An 18,677-nucleotide genomic window follows, 5' to 3' on the forward strand; every position below is an offset into this window, starting at 1 on the left:
AACAAGCCAACTGAACCATGTTTTTATATGTGTGTATTTTTTTTAAACTACCAAATGAACATTTTGGATGGCTATAATATGATTCTAAACCATTCCATTGCTGTCTTTCAAATATGCTGCGCGTTTTGCACCAGTCATTTATTGCGTACTGTAAGACACTGTGTCCCTGACCTGTCAATACGCTCATGGATGATTTCGGATAGCACAGCTTATGCAATCATTTAATGGGCTGGACTCGTTACACGCTTGCATTCACGTTCTTCTTTCCAGTGTGTGTTGCTGTTTGCTTCACAAATAATCTCCTACCAAATAAAGTCCGAGTAAAATTTCTCCAATAAGATATGTGTGCAAGAAAAATAATATCCTAACACAAATCATTCCCACAGCTGCACACTAAAATGCTCACAAATAGTGAATGTTTTAGGGCATTTCGTTCGGCGAATATGAAAACGTTGTTTTGTAAACTATACCAATAAACTTAACTTTAATAATCATCAGCCTACGTGTTTGAAGTGGGGGGGGCGTACACAAGTGTTTTACAATGGGCACATCCCCATTGGAAAACACGTTCTAGATCAGGCCTGCAATGTCTATAGACAATATCGCTGCCTGTAGACATGCATTTGAGAAGAATTAGAAACGTTCATATCTGAACACGTTTCACTCCTAAAGGTGCATTAAGTTTTTTTTATGTTTTCGTATGGCAAATTAAACTCGGTTGTTATCAGAAAAATGTGTTCTGTAACGATGGGCCTCATTACAAGTGAGGTGGAACGGGTTAACGGGACCCGCTAAAGGAGGCGGACCCGTTAAACCCGTTCTGCCTCATTACAAGCTCCCCTCGCGGGACCCGGTAAGTAACGCCTGGTCAAACCAGGCGTGCTTACCGGGTCCCGCAAGGCGAAGAGGGAGCAAACAACGGACGGCTCGTAATCGGCCCGTTGTTTGCTCCCTCCCCCATTCCCATTGAGCCCTATGGGGGCTGAATGGGAATGGGGAAGGTCCGGGCCCGGGTAACCCGGACCTGGACCCGGCATGGCTACCGCCAAAATCGTAATGAGGCCCGATGTGTGTAGTAACCCTCCTGCCATTTGTTTACTCAGCCCTTGCCCCTGCTGTTTCCGTCTTGTGTGCAGCCCTGCATGGCAATCCTTCAGGTGGTCGGCAATGGAAATCACACACTGGATGATAGGGTCTTTTGCTCATGTTCTGCATTTCTCAGCTCAGCACTTTCAGTCACGGGGTTCCAAGCAACATGTGTCCTCAGTCCTTGTTTGAAGGGGTGTCGCGTTGACCATAGTTTCACCTTTCCTTAGGGAGAGCATCCAATATGTATAGATGGGATTATCAAGGTCATATGAAGTCCCTGATTTGCACTGTTTCTCCAGGTTTCAGCTTGTCTTCAAGGATCTGCAGGGAACACTGGCTGACATGTCGTGCCTTTCCACACAGGACCTTTAGAATGGCATTGCAAGAGGTTGTGTGACACAATGGGCCTCATTACAAATTGGTTGGTATGGGTAAAAAAGGCAGTACCATGGCCCTTTGGCGGCATTGCACATCTCAACACTTAAGCATAAAAATGCTATTCCCTATTCTCAAAGGGCATCTAAAGTTTTTTGTTTTTTTTCCCTGCGAATTTCAAAGTGTGTCTTGAATCCACAAATATAATGCTGATTGAAATGTGTCTATAGGGAGCACGTGCAAGGGGATATGTAATGCATGACGGGGCCGTTGCAGACTCTGTCCTGCATTTTATTTTAAATGGGACTGCAGCAGTATGAATCACTGCTATCCAAATTGCATTTCTGCGCCTCAAATAGGGATAGACATGTCTATACTAATATCATTGCCAACTGTGTGTGCAATTCATGAGAGGATCATTTCTGAAACTTGAATGCAATTCTTTTTCACGTTCATCTGCAGCTGTATTAAGTGCATCAGTGCCATTTGCATTTCTATCTCTCAGATATCGATTGAAATTATTTAAAACATTTCCACCGTTTCCTTGAAGGTCCCTTCGCTGTGAACTGTGCTGATAGCATCCAGGCGGGTGTGGGGAGCTTATCAAATGTTAGCGTTGGAAGCATCCTCCCTACACTAATGTATGCAAGCATGGATGCCAGCAAATCTGTTGCACTGGCTTCTGGCTCTGCAGAAATGTGCAAGTCACCTTTGTGGAGAAGGTAGTCTGCACATTTCCTAAAACCATATAAACATTTTTAACTTGCAGGACATGTTGGGAAACAGGCCCTAAATGTAGTCTCTTTAGGTGGTACTTTGGTATGTTCATGGTGAAACAAAGGAACTGCATCTTTTAAAGGACTGCAATGAAGCCAGATGTGCTACAGTATGGTCGCCCCATCAATATAGGGGGACGTTGGCTGATGTGTTAGGGAGGCTCAGTCGCTTCACAGTGGCTTCAGCAAAGCAGGAGTCGGGGGAGTCATTCAGATGGTTTGCAGGGTTTGGCCGGCACTTCGACAGTTGGGAGCAGACAGTAGGCAGCCATGATCACCAACTTGAACCAGAGCCTAATGCAAACTCCACTGTAGGGACTGAGAGTGAGAAAATCCATTGGGACAGCTTTAATACAACATTACGAGAGAGGGAAGGGAATGTGGCTGACATTGTTGAATGGTGAGTGAATGCTAGGACTGCTGCCTGCTGTCTCGGTTTTTTGGCCAAAGATTTAGTTTTTTTTATGTAGAGATAAATCACTCCCTGCGTGAATGGCAGAAGCTAGGTTGTTGTGTAGAGAGAAAAATCACACATTCATATCTTTACACCGGATGTGCTTATTTTGTTTTTTTATGCCCTATTTTCACACACAGAAATAATCTTAACAATTGGGTGAAGTGATTGCTTTTGTGTGACCAAATGAAAAGACAAACATGATCAAGAGCATGTAACTCTTGTTGGCATTTGAAAGATCCTGTTGCAAGTCGACTAATGGATTAAAATGACTGAAGTTTTATTTTCCATAGAAAGTATATTACATGAATTGCTAAAATTACTAAATTGACCGAGGTCTGTTTCCCCACCAAACATATATTATATTTCTGTTTATAAAAGTTAAAATGGTTTTTGTGGGAAGCTATTCGTGAGAATTCAAATATTTAATGTTTCATCTGCAAAATGTCTTCCACTGTTAACAATTTTTAAAGTAATGTTAACATTTATTTTACACATGGTTTGGAGTGTTAATAACTTTGGGTGATCAAGGTCATCTTTGGAAAAGTGTTACTTGATTGGGGTGTACCTTACAGTGTTCTCTATAAAGGCTGAAAGGAGCACTCCATTTATTTTTATTTATTTATTTACTTATAACACCCGGTAGCCCGCAGGTATCACCCATTTGCACAGTGGACATGACAGATAAGAGCAGGACAGCCCTAATCTGAGAGAAGTGGAAGAAAAGAAGGAAACTCTACTCAACTAAGAATGTCTTTATGGACCGTCGAAAGGCAGAAGGGTTTTGCTCTTGTCTAATACTCAGTGGGAACGAGTTCCACTAGTTTGCCACACATGTAGAGAAGGAACTGCCTGGTCCATTCTTGCATTTGAACTTTGCCTATTTCACCAGAGCTAGGACTGATGAGCAGAGGGTTCTGGCCGGGTTATAGCTGAATACTAGAGATTTAAGGTAGACAGGAGCCTGGCCATAAAGGCACTGGTGGACTAGCATAGCCATCTTCAAAGGAATCTGTTTGCAGACCGGGAGCCAGTGCATATTCTTCCTGTGTTTGGAAATGTGCTCTCACCTCGGTATTCCCTTAATAATGTGCACTGCATCATTCTCGATGACCTGACATTTATGAAGGCATGACTTAATGGCTCCAATCAACAGGGCATTACAATAGTCCTGGCATGATAGAATGGTAACTCTCACTATTGTAGCCTAATTGTTCTCAGAGAGAAAGGGGCGGATGTTGCGTAGACGCCTGAGATGATAAACACAAGTCTTGGCAATTTCTCTTACTTCAGTCTCAGCACTTAGTGTGGATTCTAAATAGACACCAACAGGGTAATTCATAGAATCCAGCGCACAAGTAGCGCACGCGGCTGGCGCACAGCGTGCGCCTGCGATAGTCTGCGCCAGGCACGTGCGCTAAAACAGATTTCCGCGCACAGCGTATTCATGGATTTCAAGCTCCCAAAACAGCCGTGGCGCAGAGAATCGCAGCGAGCCTGCAGCAGCGCCAGTAACGCCCCCAAGAACGCCCTCGCGCACGGAAAAGCCATCAAAAGCGCTAAATCATCGCTAAGGGCTGCGCTAACCCCGGACCACTTCACAGGGCAGGCAAACAAGGAAAGCAAAGCGGGCAATCTCCAAATCAGGAGTACGCGGGAAGTACTACACGCGACTAGGCAGGGAACGTGAATCACAGGGGTACGCGGGAATCATCACACGCGAACAGCCAGGGTGCGTGTATTACAGGGGTAGCGGGAAGTACAACACGCGATGGGCCAGGGAACGTGTATCACAGGGGGACGCGTGAAGTAGAACACGCGATAGGCCAGGGAACGTGCATCACAGGGGTACGCGGGAATCATCACACGCGAACAGCCAGGGTGCGTGTATTACAGGGGTAGCGGGAAGTTCAACACGCGATGGGCCAGGGAACGTGTATTACAGGGGGACGCGTGAAGTAGAACACGCGATAGGCCAGGGAACGTGTATTACAGGGGTACGCGGGAATCATCACACGCGAACAGGCAGGGTGCGTGTATTACAGGGGTAGCGGGAAGTTCAACACGCGATTGGCCAGGGTACGTGTATCACAGGGGTGCGTGGGAATTATCACATGCGAATAGGCTGGGTGGGCCCCCACAGGTGTACCCTGTACACCCTCCCCGGCCCCTGCAGGCAGCCCACAAAACAGTGGACTACCCTGCACACCTGATCATGTCCCCCTGCACCCCCATCCACCAGGGGCACCCTCCACCAGGCCCCCACCCATGTCTCCCACCACCCCCACCCCCCAGCAGTGCAGGGGCACCTGCCATCAGGCCCCCATCCATGTCTCCCACCACCCCCAACCCCCATCCACCAGGGGCACCCTCCACCAGGCCCCCACCCATGTCTCCCACCACCCCCACCCACCAGCACTGTGGGGCACGTGGCCAGCAGGCAGTCAGGCAGCAGCCGATGGCAGGTGGGAGCGTGCTCAGGGTTCTTGGGGACTTAAATTCGGCCTCCTGGCCAGGAGCGTGGTCTTTCGTGTTAGAACGCGTGGACAGCCTGATAGGGAGTGATTTTGCACCTGAAAACCCCACACTCATCGCGCGAAAACCCGTCACCAGCATATGTGCGTCAATAGTTACCTGCACGTGCAGTGTCAAAGCGTGTGATTGGTGAAAAGTGAGCGACACGCAGGAGTGTCGAAGCGCGTGATTGGTGAAAAAGGATCCACATGCAGGAGTGACAAAGCGTGTGATTGGTGAAAAGTGAGCTACACGCAGGAGTGTCGAAGCGCGTGATTGGTGAAAAAGGATCCACATGCAGGAGTGACAAAGCGTGTGATTGGTGAAAAGATACCTACACGCAGGAGTGCCAAAGCGTGTGATTGGTGAAAATGGGCCAAGCACGTACACGCCGTAAGTGACGATGTACGTGTGGGCCTGTATAAAAGGTAGTGTTGAACACAATTTCCTTGTACGTGCTTTTCGTGGAGAGCGAGTGGGTGAATTCGGTACTTCTTGTCGTTTCACACGCGATTTACTTCACGGCGTTTCCAGTTCGTACTCCCTGTTACCTCTGACAGCTCTTTTCTCTTTTTCCTCTTGTACTGGTTTTCCTGGGCCTGTTCCCTCAAACAGTGTCCCCTTCTACAGTTGTCCTGTCTCCTCAGACAGCGTACACCTCTTCTTTTGGCGGGGGTGTTGCCAACCAAAAGTGCTATTTTTTCACGCTCTTTTACCTGGCAGACGGTGAGTCACGCACGTATCTAACATCTGTGCTTGCCCCGTGTGTAGCCTACCCCTTCAGAGGTCAATCTAGGCCGCGTGTGACACGCATACGTTCATTGTGTTACTGGATGCCACAGCGTAGGGCAGGGTTTTCCATCAGCACACGTGGTCTAGGAGGGGTATTGTGCACGTTCCTTAACTTTTTTGGGGTGCCTGTGCGTTGCGTGACCCGTCATCTTTCCCCAGGGGTGTCATATAGCCTTGCCACTGCACTAGGGTACGAATACCATCTGGTACCCAACCCCTTTGACACCCAATTGCCCAGGACAATTGTGCACACCCACTCCCATACGCACAATACCATCAGTGCCATGGTTGGGAGGCGTGCAAGCCGTAAGGGTGGCAAAGGTGGCCGAGCCACACGTGGTGGCCGTGGAGGATCCAACAGGGGACGTGGTTGTGACTTGCAGGGCGCCCCTGTTCCCCCCAGTCTGGAGGAACAGTCAGGGACACCCATGCCCCCCCCCCCCCCAGTTGAGAGTCATGTGGCTGATACCAACCCTGATCAGCCCATGTCGGACCAGGCCATTGTGGCACCAGACCTGTCCGAGGGTGATTCCATCGCTGACATCCAGGTCAGCAGGTCCACTGCACGTGCACCGGTGCACATTGGTGTCATCAGGGCACGCGCATCTATGCCAGATAGGTCATCTGCTGGCCCCCGTAGCCAGGGTGTGGCTCAATCCACCCCACCTCTCATACACCCTGCCAAGACTGTGTCGGTCCTAGTTCATGCACCTCAGATCAGGCCTGACCCCATCCCACTACCCCCAATGCCTGCACCTACTCCCATGCTGAGTGGGCAATCACACACACCCAGTACAGAGTCCACCACGGCTCCTGCCCCTAGTGTCCACAGCGGCGTAGGACACTCTGGATCCCCACCCCCTTCCAAGCGCAAGAGGAAGAGTGCACGTCCGGCACAGGCTGATGCCCCAGACACGGCTGCACAGTCCGGCCCATCAAGGAAGCCAAGCTTCACAGACGCCGAACTTAATGCACTTGTTCAGTATGTGTCAGATCATGATAGGGAAATGGTCATCGTTGCAGGGTCCAAGACCACACATGCCAGACGCCAGGCACACTGGCAGACCATTGCTGACAGAATAAGTGCCCTTGGAGTAGTGAGGCGCACAGCTAGTGATTGCCAGAAGCGCTGGAATGACCTTAAGCGCAGGGCAAAGGATAAGCTGGCCTCAAGTCATGCCGCAACCTTGGTGACTGGAGGTGGGTCCCCAGCACAGGAAATAGAACTCACACCACACGAGTCCGTAGCTGGATCCTACGTCACCGAGGGACAACTCCAAGGTGTGGGAGACCTCCCTGATTACGAGGCATCATCCGGTGAGTGCACATGCATGTGTGTATTATCCATGTGCATGGTGTGTGTGTGAAGCATTCATGTTGGGTGCCTGTCAAGGGGGTGTGTGGCAGAGTTGATAGTGGCACCCATGTGCCTCATCCAGTATGTTCAGTGCAACACCATCTGGCCACAGCACTATCCCTACTGGCAACAGTGCACATATGGGCCAACACCATGGAAGTCGCCCTTGATTAGTAATTTTGTCACTACATTGTTGCTCATACTCCCCTGTCTATTCATCTGATGTCTTACATACCATTCCTCTCCTTACCCCCAGCCATTCAAGTTTCATCTTCACATGCCTGACATGCAATGATACCACATGCTAATGCGTCCTCTGTATATAAATGCCTACCAACATGCAGTCATACTGTGGATGTAGCCTTGACATCCACCTCCTTCCTGGGTCCTTTGGTACCGTCTGGTTCCAAGCCCCATTCCCTCACACTCCATGCTGCTCTTCATGGTCTATCTTCCATGACTTCTACAGTTCAGACCATCGTGCCCTACGCACGACACCTGCTTGCCAAAAGTCAAATGAGGGCAGCCTGCCCTCCAATGCGACCCACCCTATTGCTGACCAGTGCATCTGAGCCTACTCTAAGCTAACTCTCACTGACATCTGCTCATACATGCCTTTGCCTGTCCCATAGACCCTTCACATGGTCCCTGTCCTCTCTCCTTGCTCCTCTTCCACCATCATAGGTGGGACCCGTTGGGGTGTACTCCTGGCCTCCTTCCAATCCTCAGATACCACTATTGATGTGCATGGTAATGGGAGCGTCTCAGTCCAAGGCCCTTAGGCCAACCTCAATCTCCTTGAGAAATGCTACCCACATCTCATCAACTTCCTTACCTCTCCTGCTGTCCCCCCTCCTCTCTCCTCATCAATCCTGCACTGCCTCCCTGCACCCTCCCATGAACCTTCTCCGCCTCCCACTCCAACTCCTACACATGCGGCACCTCTGATCTCTAGCACTCCCCGTAAGTCCTACAAGGCTGTCAACCTCCTCCACAATTACACTCCTCTCACTGCGGCTGCATCAGGCATTCCTCCGATAACTGTCACTTACATGAGGTTATGCACCTTGACATCCTTGGTCTCATGGAAACATGTCTGACGGCCAGCTCTGTCTGCACCCTTGACCCTCTCCTTGGCCCGCCACTACTGTGCAGGGGGGGTGTGCCCTTGGCTTCCCTGAGGGTATTCCTGCCACTGTCACACCTACTTAGACCTACTCCACTCTGGAATGGCTTGTGTGAGGTTTCTGTCCACCACACCTTGACAATCTCAAACAGTGCGTACTGTGTCTGGGAAAACTGGTCAAATGTACTACTTCCTTTCTGAGTGTCCTCACCTCTCCTCCTCACTCATGTCCCCAGACACAGAATTCCTCATCCTTGGTGCGGTACGCATCCACCTGCATGCCTGTTGACGCCCCCACGTGACCTTTCTGTGACCTCAGCAACTCCCTCTCACCCTCTAGACTCCCGTCTGTCCCTACTCATTCTGCAGGGCACACTCTTGATGCTCTGATCTCATCTGACTTTCCCCTCTCCGTCCATCTCTGCACTCCTCTCTCCTGGAGTGATCACATTCTCCTCTCCTCCCAGCTCACCCTCAACACCCCACAGGCAAAGCCACCCTCACCACTGTCACACACCTTCTTGGTATTCCGACCCATGAAGTGTGTGTCAGTCGAGGCTCATGCTGCCAAAATCTCCCCCCCATCCAGCTCCCCCTTAGGCTCACTCCCATCCTGACAGGGCCCACTCCATGCTCCACTCCATGTCAGGTACACTGGATGTCTTAGCCACGGTCATGACCACCTGTCTGAAGCCCCATGCCAATGCAGAGTCCTGGCATGACTCGGATCTTGGGAACCCAAACCACAGGTGCCGGGTGGCAGAGAGGGAATGTCCTGCATCATGGCCATCCTCTGGCAAACTGGCCTGCCACATGCTCCAAAGGCAATAGCGCCTCACCCTTCTCACCAAGATGAGATCCCCAATCCAAGGGCACATATCTGCGGCATGTGACAACTCTGCAGGACACATAGAAATCTGAAAGGACCTTGCCGAGCCAGAGGCAGTGTGTACCTCCCCTGTCCCCTCCGAGCCCACAGCACAGCATGATTGTCTCTGTACCCCTATAGGCCACCCCCCCAGCACTTGTCTGCGCCTAACACCATCTGCCCTTGACGTCAAGTCCTACTTACCTTGTACAGCACTTCCAGCCGCCACTCCCCCTTGCACTTCATTGTGCCACCCACCCCTGCACTTGCGTGACATGAATGACACCAGCACCAGTAGTATTGTTGACTGGCATCCCCTTCTGCCCCACCACCCCTCAGTGCTCCGCTGCACCTACAAACATTACTTGACCGGTGCTTCACGAATGCAAAATTATTCCGTTACAGGTGTTGGGGAGGTGGAATCACAATGTTTACTGCATTATGTTGATGTAGACAAGGCACTGTGCATCGTTGCCAATTTGGACTAGCAGATCCATGTACAACATGTATACTAATTGATGTGACGATGCAATGTCAGGACCAGAGTGGTTGAAATCCAAAAAAGTAGCCCTCCTCTCCCTCTTCACTTGGTGGCTATGTCACATGCCATGTGTGTGATGGCATGTGCCTTTGACATGGCAATCACCGCCCAATGTGTGATGGCAGTGCTAGGCATCAAGGTGAGCAGGCGTTGCTCTCCAATCAGTACATAGTATGCCCTGAGCCTCCCCTACAGACCCAGTGATGGTGAATGCATAGGAGGACTCCCAGTCATGTAGGACATGTGTCGTAGGACTACTGCCTATGTTGTTCATCAGCCCTTGTTGCATGCCATGGTGCTAATGCCTGTTTCCATTTTTCTCTTTCATGTCTTTGCAGGGGACGAAGCACTTGTTGATGCTGGGGATGTGGTGGTGGAGCCGTCCCAGGAGGGCAACCCGGGCCGACCTACCACAAGTGAGGGACGTGGTGTGTTTGTGGGTGAAAACCCACAAGTGCTGCAGGCCGTGCTGTCGAGGGGTGTCTCTGGGGGTTCCTCCCCCGAGCAGTATTCAGGTGTAGACTCGGAGGATGACACCTATGTGCAGTCGCAGGTGAGTGTTCTTGGGAGAGAATCTCCTCTGTCCGACCCACCTGCAGCCAGGCCATTGGCCTCAATGGGGATGTCAGTGTCGGCAGATCAGCCTCTGGTGGTTACGGATGCAGGGCCACACCACCCAATCTCTGATCCTGTTCCTGGGGCTGCAGATCAGAGAGGGAATGCAGTCCTGCAGCCTGAGGCCTTGCCGGCACAGCAAGGCGCAGTCCGCCTTGCCCCAGGCAGGTGTGGTGCCCGTCAACGTGGTGGCCGTATGCCACCTGGCAATACCGTATGGGAGCAATCCATCTACGGTATGGCCACCCAACAGGCAGCATCATCCGAGATGATTGCACAGGCCATGGATAGGGTGGCCACTTCCATTGTCCCCCCAGAAAGGCTGATGGAGCGACTGGAGCAGGCTACAGAGTCCATCTGCCAGGCACACAGGGAGGATATGTTGGCGTCCAACATGGACAGGCGGGCGGCACTGGCGACTCTGGGGGAATCACTTTCCATGGAGTCCCAGCGCCACAGGGAAGCCCTGAGGGAAGAACTCCGTCACCTCAGGTCGACCCTGTTAGAGCTTGAGGCTTCATCCCATAGAAGGACAGAGGAGCAGCTGGAGCGTCTGACACGGACGCTCTCGGCCGAGATGCAGGCAACTCGTGCGGAGGTCAGGTCATCCCGGGAGTTACTGCATGGGGACCTCCGCATGATTATAACCCAGAACCAGAACTACCAGACCCGCCTGCTTGCAGCCATGGAGGAGCAAACTCGTGCTTTGCGTGGGCTGCCTCCCATTGTCACACCATCTTCTGAGGCAGCTCCCCCACCTCCAGAGTCAGCTGCAGGGTCTGGGCAGAGCCATAGCGACTCATCTCCCACAACAGAGTAGCCGTGTGGGCCACGAGCCTATGGGGTGTTTTCCTTTCCCATGATCCACACAGGTGGATTGTGGCGTGCATCCTGTCCTCGGACCTCATAGGTGGCCCCCCCCCCCCCCGCCGGCCCTTTCATGGCCATTTTTTCTCTTTTTCATTTTTATTTTGCAAGAGTGTTGCCTTGTGTGGGTACCTGGGCATACACTGTATTGTGGCTGGGCACATGCAGGCTTGTCCTGAGTTTGGTTTCGATGCTTGGGTAGCAGACATCCACACCCCTCCTGCTTCCCTTTCCATGGGCTTGCAAAGGGTGTGCCCAAGTGACAGCAAATTACACGGTGACATTGGACTCCCATGAGCTGTTGGCCAGTCCATAGTCAATACTGTGTAGACATTCATAGTGTTCATTGTTGTTGCACCTAACTATGCATGATGGTATGATATGTGCCTCTACTTACATATGTTGCTCATGTTTTGCAGGTATTTCACACAGATCTTCACAAGGGCATACTCTCTGGAGTCACACTACATGTCGGTAGATGTGCACTGACACTTTTGCATGGCGCCATCACTGTACATCTGGACGGTGAGGACATACCAGCTGAATCAGGTAATGAGACTACCATTGATTACATGCAATGTGTCTTGTTTGGGTGGGCTTCAGGGTGGGTTGGTGTGTAATTTGATAGAAATTACTCTTACACAGGTGTGTAGTAGTGGCTCCAGGGCGGTTAGCTGCTCAAGTGCGGCTATGTTCCATTTGGGGCACTGCTATTTGTGACACTGGTGTCATGTAGTGATGGCCAGTTTGTTTGCTGTCACATACCATGACATGGTGTCCTCAGTGGCGGGACTGTGAAGGGAGTGGGTGACATGGCAATGTTGTCATGTAGTGAATCGCCCGTGGCAATGCATTTTAGATTGAAGGAGTTGTGTCTTTGCGTTGTGATGCATAGCTGGTGTATGTGTAGCTAGGGGTGCACACATATTGACACTTCCATGTTAACAATCTCAGGCTGATGTGTATCTGACAGTTCATTGGCAAGTAATTTTCAGACATTGTCAGGTAGAGTCATCATTGATTGTCAGATGGTATGTGCCAGAGCAGTGTGCACTAGCCAGCACTGTGATTCCTAGGTGAAGAAGTTGGCCACCAGTTGCGTACGGGCTGCCTCCCCCCGTGCCCTTTCTCCTCCCATGCGCAGCGGGCGTGCATGTGGTTGTGGATGTGGGGGCACCACCATGTCCACGGGCAGGCCCCGGCGTGTTGCAACGTTGTGCAGGACACATGCTGCCACTATGATCCTGCACACTATTCGGGGAGCATATAACAGCTGCCCGCCAGAACGGTCAAGGGAGCGAAAGCGTGACTTGAGCACTCCGAATGTGCGCTCCACTATGCCCCGTGTAGCAATGTGGGCTGTGTTGTACCTTACCTGGGGTGGCGTGGTGGGGTTCCGGATTGGGGTCATCATGTGGGGGCTGATAGGGTAGGCACTGTCCCCTGCGGAGGTGGTGATGGGTATCATTAGTGGTGTTGTGTCATGACCCAGTATCTGACATGCATGCATGTGGAGTGGCATTCATGCTCACCAAGCAGCCATGTATCTCCATGCTGGCCAGCCTCTAGGTCCCGGCATAGGGTAGACATTCTGTAGATGAAGCTGTCGTGGGTGGACCCTGGATAGTTGGCATATACTGATGTGATGATTCCCTTGGCATTGCATACAACTTGGACGTTGATGGAATGCCAGTGCTTGCGGTTTCTATAGATGTGCTCTGTTGCCCTGGGTGGACGTAGAGCCACATGTGTGCAGTCAATTGCACCAAGCACTTTGGGGAATTGAGACACACCATAGAATTCCTGGATGCACGTCCGCCTTTCTGCATGAGTCCTGGGGAGATATATGTGCCTGCGGACTGAAGGCCGTGCAGTGATGATGTTCAAGACCTGGTGTAGACAGCGTGACTGCGTGGCCTGTGACACACCACCCACTATGGCACTTGTCCGCTGAAAGGATCCAGTGGCCAAGAAGTGCAGTACATTCAGGACCTTCTGCAGGGGGCTGAGTGCTTGGGAGCACAGGGTGGGTGATGTGAGGTCATCCTCCCACTCACTGACCAGGTCCAGTATGATGTGTGCTGGAAACCTGTACCTCCCATACACCTGGTCATCAGGCATCCCGAATAGGCTGGTTCTGGGTGTGAATATTCTGGCCCTGACTCTCCTCCTCATCCTCCTTTGGTAGCCCACTGCCACTGCTGCTAGGAACGGTATGTTCATCCTGGCATCTGGCTTGTTTATTGAAAAGTGCGCAAATTAATGCCTTGCGCGTGTAGTAGGCAGCGTGTGAGCCTCGCACCCCTGGAATCGGGTTCCCACTCCTATCGCGTGTGGAAATTCCCACGCTGCAGGCATACAGGTGCGCTGACGTACTTGCCTGTGTAAGTGGCCGCGCGCCCCTGAAATACACGTACATAGGCCAATGGCGTGTAAGCGCACTTTTGGCCAATTACACGCGATGAAATACACGTACATAGGCCAATGGCGTGTACGCGCACTTTTGGCCAATTACACGCGATGACACTCTGACGTGCAGGATTTCCACGTGTGCTCCGTCTTCACGTGCTGAGTGGGGAACGCCCGTGCGGATCACGTCAGACGCGCTTACGCGATGAGGGACTCTGGTCCAATAGAATCGCGTATGCGTGCTGACGCACTTACGCGCTAAGGGCCTTTCCTCGGATTTCACGCTGACGTGCAGGAATTTCACGTGCCAAATCACTCCGTATCAAGCTGGCCACCCGAAAACACACGGAACACCACGCTCCTGCCCAGAAGGCCGAGTTACTGCCCCCCAAGTGCCCTGAGCAGCCTCCCACGTGCTATCTGCTGCTGCCTGCCTGCCTGCCTGCCTGCTGCCACTCCACAGCCCAGCCCCAGGACCCAGTTGCCCACCCACACCTGCCTCTGGGGTTGCCATGTCGGGCACTTCTACATCTGGCACCAGTGGCAACCCCAGGCCAGAGGGGCAGAGGGGCACCAGCTTCACTGCCACCGAAGTTGGTGTCCTGGTGGAGCATGTCCTGGGGCAGTATGATGCCCTCTTTGGATCGTCCCGCGCCAGCAAGGAAGGACGGGAGAGGATCTGGGCCGACTGTGTGGTTGCCATCAACGCGGAGGGGGTGGCAACCCGCAACGTCTTGAAGATCAAGAAGCGCTGGGAGGACTTGAGGTCCAGGACCCTTGTGAAGGCCCGGCGCCTCGTGGAGGGGGGCCGGGGCCACATGAGTTCCATCCAGAAGAGGGTCCTGGAACGCGTACGCCCAGCGCTCCACGCCCAGATCCTTGAGAGGGAGACCCGTCTGGAGTTGAGCGGTAAGTGTCCAAGCATCACTGTGTGAGACAGGGCATGTTGCGGTGTGCTGGTTCTATGATACTTGCCTGTATGTGTGCCATGTGCCATGTATGCATGTATGTGTGCTGGGACATCATGGTAATGCATGTGCGACCAGTGATGTGTGACCCACATGGTTGTTGCATGTGTAGAAATGCGGCATGGGGAGCACTATGCAGATTTGGGACATGAGAGCATGCCAGTCTCTGTACCTGGACATGGATGGGGGTGAGGATGGGTGCTGATGCCAGGTACATATATGGTAGCCATGTCTGTGTGCCTGACCTGCATGTCTGTGACTTGTGCATGCCATGGATGCATGACTCATGTGTGTGACAATGCACAGATTCAGTGACGCACCCACCTTACCCTTGTTTTGCCTGTGTTTGGTGTGATTGTGGCCAGATGGATGTGACTGAGGTGTAGTGTGTGCATGTGATATGCATGAGCCATGATGCATGTGAGTTACATTTCATTGAATGTTTCAAGAGTCAATTGGACATGCATGGAAATGTGCATGGCATGCACCATGCCTGTTACTGTGTGTGTTTTGCCTGGACTGACCCATGTGTTGTGGAGGGACATGATGGAAGTGTACTTTGACAGGGGTGCTCATCTGCTATTGCTTCCTGTCTAGGGGACCATTGTACAGTAGCCTGATGCTTGTGTTCTTTGTCTCCCTCTACGCAGCGGCTAGTGAAGAAGAGGGCGGAGACGGCGCTGTGGAGCAAGGCGGCGGGGATGCCCCCACGGCTGCAGCGGAAGGGGTGGGTGAGCCCCCACAGGGGCCTGCTACGGCGGGAGACGGTGAGGAGCCATCCAGGTTGGTGGTTTGCACAGAGGAGGAGGAGGCCGACACTGGTGCACACATGGGCCCTGGTGGGAGCATCCCTGCTGGTGCAAGTGGTGCAGTCCAGGGCCAGGGGCAGGAGGCAGCACAGGTCACCGTGGAGGGGCCTGTGCATGTCGCTGTCCCTGACCCTGTGAGTGCACCACCATGCACCAGCAGGGATGCCCCGTCCCAGGCCCGTCCGCAGGTAGAGGGGATGTCCATGTCAACTGACTCCCCTCCACCTGCGGCCGTGGGAACCCCTGGCCGCGTGGAGCAGGTCCTGATTGGGGTCGCGATGCGCACGGCTGTGATTCGTGATGCCGTGCGTGCTTCCCGGGAGGAGCACGCACGTCATCACGAAGTGCACCGTGCCGACGTGGCCCAATTGGGATCGGCCATGTTCGGGGGGTTCCTGCATGTGTTGGCCAATCTGACAGCCCTCTCCTCCTCTGTGCAGGCTATCCACCAGTCGTTCTCCTTGCCGTCTTCCGGCCCAGATGCCACCATGGCCCCCTGTGGACCTGCCCCGACCAATGCAGCCATCTCGGTGGGGATCCCATCCCTGCCACAGTTGGGAGTCGGAGGTCCAGCAGGGGTGGACGACACAGCAAGTGGACCCCAGCAGATGGAAGATGTGCCGGCATCATCGGGCAGGGCACGTGCACGACGGCGTCGGTGGTTACCATCAGCCTGGATGCCGTCGTGCTGGCAGAGGCAGTGGCGTCGCAGGCAGCAGCGGGCTCGACGTGGGAGGCATCATGGCTCAGGGCCATCAAGATCGGAGGGGCAGGCATCGGCCGGAGGGCAGGGCAACCCTGGCATGGCGGTGTGTTCCGTGTGGGAGGAGTTTGGCCAGCGGATAGGTGCGGAGCGGCAGCGGGCGGAAGAGGAGCGGCTCGCCATGGCCAGGGCGGAGATCTCCATGCATCAGGCATTGAGGCGGGCTGAGTGCCTCGAGGAGGCTCGCAGGGAATTTGGAGAGCACATGGGGTTGTCCCTGCGAGACCTCGGGGCCAGGACTGAGTCCCGCCTCCAGGACATTGACGTGGAGTTCGAGGATGCCCTGGCCAGCATCACCAAGTGAGCCGCAGGACTAGCCCGCTGCCTTTGTATATAGTTTTTTAGTTAGTTAGTGCTAGGTTTCCTTTATTTAATTTTTTTTTTTTGGACCGCTTGGACAATGGCCACTTCTTTGTACATATTTTTTTAGATAGTTAGTATTAGGTTTAATTTGTGGTGTTGGGCTCATGGACCCTTGAACAATCCTGTAAATATAGTTATTTTTTGTGAGATAAATTTTTTAACTTTCATATTGGTCACACCATGTCGTAATGGTTTATCTTTCATTTCATTCTACATGTGTTTACTTTGGACAAGATCTATTCATTTTTCTATCCTTTGTTTTTTGGTTTCTCATTTTTGTTCCCGGACATGGACCTTTTATTTGCTTTACCAGATAGTTGTCAGAGTTTACTTTATTTTTATTTTTTAATACATTTTGATATTATCTTACACTTGTGTCATTTTTTCTTTGGTTTCTTACATGCCATGATATGGGTTTTGACATTGACTTGCACCCATTGTGTATGTGTGTGTGGCGGACATGTGTTCTTTTGCTTACTTGCCTTTGGGGTTGTGTCATGTGATTGCATTCACTATGTGGGTGCATGCAATCCTTGCCTGGGTGTTTGTGCTGGGTATGCTGGTCATTACTGCCATTATTGTGTATCGTCAGGACCAGGGGACAGGGGGACATGGGTGGGGGCTTGCTGGCAGGTTGCCCACAGTGCTGGGGGTGGGGGTGGTGGGAGACATGGGTTGGCCATGGGTGGGGGCCTGCTGGCAGGTTCCCCACAGTGCTGGGGGTGGGGGTGGTGGTAGACATGGGTTGGCCATGGGTGGGGGCCTGCTGGCAGGTTGCCCACAGTGCTGGGGGTGGGGGTGGTGGGAGACATGGGTTGGCCATGGGTGGGGGCCTGCTGGCAGGTTGCCCACAGTGCTGGGGGTGGGGGTGGTGGGAGACATGGGTTGGCCATGGGTGGGGGCCTGCTGGCAGGTTGCCCACAGTGCTGGGGGTGGGGGTGGTGGGAGACATGGGTTGGCCATGGGTGGGGGCCTGCTGGCAGGTTCCCCACAGTGCTGGGGGTGGGGGTGGTGGTAGACATGGGTTGGCCATGGGTGGGGGCCTGCTGGCAGGTTGCCCACAGTGCTGGGGGTGGGGGTGGTGGGAGACATGGGTTGGCCATGGGTGGGGGCCTGCTGGCAGGTTGCCCACAGTGCTGGGGGTGGGGGTGGTGGTAGACATGGGTTGGCCATGGGTGGGGGCCTGCTGGCAGGTTGCCCACAGTGCTGGGGGTGGGGGTGGTGGTAGACATGGGTTGGCCATGGGTGGGGGCCTGCTGGCAGGTTGCCCACAGTGCTGGGGGTGGGGGTGGTGGGAGACATGGGTTGGCCATGGGTGGGGGCCTGCTGGCAGGTTGCCCACAGTGCTGGGGGTGGGGGTGGTGGGAGACATGGGTTGGCCATGGGTGGGGGCCTGCTGGCAGGTTGCCCACAGTGCTGGGGGTGGGGGTGGTGGGAGACATGAGCAGGTGTGCAGGGTAGTTCCCTGTGGTGTGTGCTGCCTGCAGGGGCCGTGGAGGGTGTACAGGTAATGCCTGGGAGCTCACAGCCAAATCGCGTGTGCAACTTCCCGCTCACCCCTCAAATCCACGTTCCCTGCCATATCGCGTGTGGAACTTCCCGCGCGCCCCAGAAATCCACGTACCCGGCCATTTCGCGTGTGGAACTTCCCGCGCGCCCCAGAAAACCACGTACCCGGCCATATCGCGTGTGCAACTTCCCGCGCGCCCCTGAAAACCACGTACCCGGCCATTTCGCGTGTGCAACTTCCCGCGCACCCCTCGAATCCACGTTCCCTGCCATATCGCGTGTGGGACTTCCCGCGCGCCCCAGAAATCCACGTACCCGGCCATTTCGCGTGTGCAACTTCCAGCGCACTCCTGCAATCCACGTACCCGGCCATATCGCGTGTGGAACTTCCCGCGCGCCCCTGAAAACCACGTACCCGGCCATTTCGCGTGTGCAACTTCCCGCGCACCCCTCGAATCCACGTTCCCTGCCATATCGCGTGT

General features: G+C 53.3%; 1 protein-coding gene across 1 annotated transcript in view; it reads left to right on the forward strand.

The window, feature by feature from the left end:
* Nucleotides 1–18,677, forward strand: part of PRR16 (proline rich 16) — a 1,369,205-nt gene that overhangs the window by 754,950 nt on the left and 595,578 nt on the right. The window lies entirely within an intron of this gene.

Source organism: Ambystoma mexicanum, chromosome 6p, assembly GCF_040938575.1.
Source record: "Ambystoma mexicanum isolate Mex_15411 chromosome 6p, UKY_AmexF1_1, whole genome shotgun sequence".
Classification (NCBI taxonomy): domain Eukaryota; kingdom Metazoa; phylum Chordata; class Amphibia; order Caudata; family Ambystomatidae; genus Ambystoma; species Ambystoma mexicanum.